General features: G+C 36.4%; 1 non-coding gene across 1 annotated transcript; it reads left to right on the top strand.

Annotated features, from left to right (window-relative positions):
• The first annotated feature begins 1845 nt into the window (after positions 1 to 1845).
• LOC148553555 (small nucleolar RNA R71) lies at positions 1846 to 1953 on the top strand. Its single transcript, XR_015892826.1, has one exon. It is a non-coding gene; the product is annotated as a small nucleolar RNA R71 (small nucleolar RNA).
• Positions 1954 to 5229: the final 3276 nt, after the last annotated feature.

Below are 5229 nucleotides of genomic sequence, written 5' to 3' on the forward strand. Positions count from 1 at the left end.
TCCGTTTTCAATTTTTTGTTTATTTTGTGACTCCACATGATCATGAACCTATAAAGACATATAACTAAGAAAAATATAGTTAGATATATAAAAATTGGGTTGCCTCCCAACAAGCGCTTCTTTAATGTCAATAGCTTGACAGTGGGCTCTCATGGAGCCTCACAGATGTTCAGAGCATTGTTGAGACTCTCCAACACCAAACTTAGAGTTTGGATATGGGAGTTCAACACCAAACTTAGAGTTTAGTTGTGGCCTCCCAACACCAAACTTAGAGTTTGACTGTGGGGGCTTTGTTTGACTCTGCTTTGAGAGAAGCTTCTTCTGCTTCCTCTCCATGGATGCAGAGAGAGATCCTTGAGTTGTAAACACAAGGTTGTCCTCATTCAATTGAAGGATCAATTCTCCTCTGTCCACATCAATCACAGCTCTTGCTGTGGCTAGGAAAGGTCTTCCTAGGATGATGGATTCATCATCTTCCTTCCCAGTATCTAAGACTATGAAATCAGCAGGGATGTAAAGGCCTTCAACCTTTACTAAGACGTCCTCTACTTGTCCATAAGCCTGTTTTCTGGAATTATCTGCCATCTCTAATGAGATTTCAGCAGCTTGCACCCCATAGATTCCCAATTTCTCTATTACAGAGAGGGGCATGAGGTTTATCCCTGAACCAAGGTCACACAGAGCCTTAAAGATCATGGTGCCTATAGTACAAGGTATTATGAACTTTCCAGGATCTTGTCTCTTCTGAGGCAATGTCAGTTGATCCAGATCACTTAGTTCATTGATGAACAAGGGAGGTTCATCTTCCCAAGTATCAATGCCAAATAATTTGGCATTTAGCTTCATGATTGCACCAAGGAACTTGGCAGCTTGCTCTTCAGTAACATCCTCATTCTCTTCAGAAGAGGAATACTCATCAGAGCTCATGAATGGCATAAGGAGGTTCAATGGAATCTCTATGGTCTCTAGATGAGCCTCAGAGTCCTTTGGTTCCTCAAAGGGAAGCTCCTTATTGATCACTGGACGTCCCAGGAGGTCTTCCTCCTTGGGATTCACGTCATCTCCTTCCCTTACAGGTTCGGTCATGCTGCTTATGTCAATGGCCTTGCACTCTCCTTTTGGATTCTCTTCTGTATTGCTTGGGAGAGTACTAGGAGGGATTTCAGTGATCCTTTTAATCAGCTGGCCCACTTGTGCTTCCAAATTTCTAATGGAAGACCTTGTTTCATTCATGAAACTTATAGTGGCCTTGGACAGATCAGAGACTAAGTTTGCTAAGCTAGATGGATTCTGCTCAGAATTCTCTATCTGTTGCTAAGTGGATGATGGAAAAGGCTTGCTATTGCTAAACCTGTTTCTTCCACCATTATTAAAGCCTTGTTGAGGCTTTTGATCCTTCCATGAGAAATTTGGATGATTTCTCCATGATGAGTTATAGGTGTTTCCATAAGGTTCACCTAAGTAATTCACCTCTGCTATTGCAGGGTTCTCATGATCATAAGCTTCTTCTTCAGAAGATGCCTCTTGAGTACTGTTGGATGCAGCTTGCATTCCATTCAGACTCTGAGATATCATATTGACTTGCTGAGTCAATATTTTGTTTTTAGCCAATATGGCATTCAGAGTATCAATCTCAAGAACTCCCTTCTTCATAGGCGTCCCATTATTCACAGGATTCCTTTCAGAAGTGTACATGAACTGGTTATTTGCAACCATGTCAATGAGTTCTTGAGCTTCTACAGGCATTTTCTTTAGGTGAATGGATCCACCTGCAGAGGTATCCAATGACATCTTAGATAACTCAGACAGACCATCATAAAATATATCCAGGATGGTCCATTCTGAAAGCATGTCAGAAGGACACTTTTTGGTCAGTCCTTTGTATCTCTCCCAAGCTTCATAGAGGGATTCACCTTCTTTCTGTCTGAAGGTCTGAACGTCCACTCTAAGCTTGCTCAGCTTTTGAGGAGGAAAGAACTTGGCTAAGAAAGCCGTGACCAGCTTATCCCAAGAGTTCAGGCTATCTCTGGGTTGAGAGTCCAACCACACTCTAGCTCTGTCTCTTACAGCAAAAGGGAAAAGCATGAGCCTGTAGACTTCAGGATCTACTCTATTAGTCTTAAAAGTATCACAGATCTGCAAGAATTCAGTTAAGAACTGAAAAGGATCTTCAGATGGAAGTCCATGAAACTTGCAGTTCTGCTGCATCAGAGAAACTAGCTGAGGTTTCAGCTCAAAGTTGTTTGCTCGAATGGTAGGAATGGAGATGCTTCTTCCATGTAAATTGGAATTAGGTGCAGTAAAGTCACCAAGCATTCTCCTTGCATTATTATTATTTTCGGCTGCCATCTCCTCTTCCTGTTCGAAAATTTCTGAAAGGTTCTCTCTGGATTGTTGTAATTTAGCTTCTCTTAATTTCCTCTTCAAAGTCCTTTCAGGTTCTGGATCTGCTTCAACAAGAATGTTCTTGTCCTTGCTCCTGCTCATATGAAAAAGAGAGAACAGAAAAATAATAATAATAGTGGTCCTTTTTACCACAGTATAGAGGTCCCAGTGTGAGTTAGAAGAAAAGAGGAAGAAGAAATTCGAACACAGATGGAAGAGAGGGTTCGAATTTGGTGAGTGAGGAAGAGATGTTAGTAGATGAATAAAAAAATAGAATGAGATGAGAGAGAGGGGAATTTTTGAAAATAATTTTTTGAAAAAGAGTTAGTGATTTTTGAAAATAGTTTTTGAAAAAGGTTAGTAATTTTCGAAAATTAATTTTGAAAAGGGTTAATAGTTTTTTGAAAATTCAAATAAAAAATAAAATAATTAGTTTAATTAAGAAGAAATTTTGAAAAAAAGGGAGATATTTTCAAAAATTAGAGAGAGAAAGAGAGTTAGTTAGGTAGTTTTGAAAAAGATAGAAACAAACAAAAAGTTGGTTAGTTAGTTGAAACAAATTTTGAAAGTCAATTTTGAAAAGATAAGAAGTTAGGAAGTTAGAAAAGATATTTTGAAATCAAATTTTTGAAAAAGATATGATGAGAAGATACTTTTGAAAAGATAGGATAGAAATTAGTTTTTAAAAAAAATTTTGATTTTTAAAATCACAATTAATGACTTGATTCACAAGAAATCGCAAGATATGATTCTAAAACTTAAAGTTTGAATCTTTCTTAACAAGCAAGTAACAAACTTTGAAATTTTTGAATCAAAACATTAATTGGTGATGTTATTTTCGAAAATTATGTGATAAAGTTAAGAAAAAGATTTTTGAAAAATATTTTTATAATTTTCGAAAATAACTAAGAAAAATGAAAAAGATTTGATTTTTGAAAAAGATTTTGAAAAAGATAAGATTTTTCAAATTGAAAATTTGATTTGACTCATAAGAAACAACTAGATTTTAAAAATTTTTGAAAAAGTCAAATCCAATTTTCAAATGTATGAGAGAGAAAAAGGGAAAGATATTTTTTTGATTTTTTTTTACCTTTTTTTTATGATGAGAGAGAAAAAAATTAAAAACATCATTTTCAAGTTTTTCTCTTTTATTTTTGAATCAAAACAAGGAATGCATGCAAGAACACTATGAATGTCAAGATGAACACCAAGAACACTATGAAGATCATGATGAACATCAATAACACATTTTTGAAAAATTTTTAAAGCAAAGAAAACATGCAAGACACCAAACTTAGAATTCTTTAATGCTTAGACACTAAGAATTCAAGAATGCATATGAAAAACAAGAAAAGACACAAAACATGCAAATGCAAAGATCAAACAAGAAGACTTACCAAGAACAACTTGAAGATCATGAAGAACACTATTTATGCATGAGAATTTTCGAATAATGCATGATGCACATGCAATTGACACCAAACTTATAACATGACTCAAGACTCAAACAAGAACACAAATATTTTTTATTTTTATGCTTTTCTAATTTTTTTGTATTTTTTTGAAAATTATTATGAAAAAGAAAAATAAGGATTCAAAATTTTTAATATGAATTCCAGGAATCTTATGCTCTAAAGCTCCAATCAAAGGGTCAGGCCTGGCTTAATAGCCAGCTAAGCTTTAGTATGTAACTCAGACATGACAAGCCTAACATGCCCTACAGTCGTGGCTTTACAGCCAGTCAGGCTTCAACATACTTCATGAAACACTAGAATTCATTCTTGAATGTTCTGAAGGAAAATATATTTTAGAAAACATTTTTTTTTAAAACATTTTTATTTTATTTTTTTTCGAAAACAAAGGAGAAATTTTTGAAAAAAAAAATTTTTTTTTTTGAAAAATTTTTGAAAATAAAACAAAAAGAAAATTACCTAATCTGAGCAACAGGATGAACCGTCAGTTGTCCAAACTCGAACAATCCCCGGCAACGGTGTCAAAAACTTGGTGCGCAGAAATTGTGATTACACTTTGATTATGTAAAATTCATCGCTCTTTCTTTCCCTGGTAATGGCGCCAAAAACATGATGCCAATACCATGGTTCACAACTTCGCACAACTAACCAGCAAGTGCACTGGGTCGTCCAAGTAATACCTTACGTGAGTAAGGGTCGAATCCCACGGAGAGTGTCGGTATGAAGCAAGCTATGGTCACCTTGTAAATCTCAGTCAGGCGGATATAAAATAGTAATGGGGTTTTCGAAAATAATTAATAAAATAGGGATAGAAATACTTATGTAAATCATTGGTGAGAATTTTAGATAAGCGAATAGAGATGCTTTCGTTCCTCTGAACCTCTGCTTTCCTGCTGCCTTCATCCAATCAGTCTTACTCCTTTCCATGGCTGGCTTTATGTGATACATCACCATTGTCAATGGCTACTTTCGATCTTCTCTCGGGAAAATGATCCAAATGCCCTGTCACGGCACGGATAATCGTCTGGAGGCATCACCCTTGTCAATGGTTTCATCTTATCCTCTCAGTGAAAATGGTCAACGCACCCTGTCACGGCACGGCTATTCATCTGTCGGTTCTCGATCATGCTGGAATAGGATTTACTATCCTTTTGCGTCTGTCACTAACGCCCAGCAATCGCGAGTTTGAAGCTTGTCACAGTCATTCAATCATTGAATCCTACTCGGAATACCACAGACAAGGTTTAGACTTTCCGGATTCTCTTGAATGCCGCCATCATTCTAGCTTACACCACGAAGATTCTGATTAAGAGATCTAAGAGATACTCATTCAGTCGAAGGTAGAACGGAAGTGGTTGTCAGGCACGCGTTC

This window comes from Arachis ipaensis, chromosome B7, assembly GCF_059453495.1.
Source record: "Arachis ipaensis isolate K30076 ecotype BB chromosome B7, ASM5945349v1, whole genome shotgun sequence".
Lineage (NCBI taxonomy): Eukaryota > Viridiplantae > Streptophyta > Magnoliopsida > Fabales > Fabaceae > Arachis > Arachis ipaensis.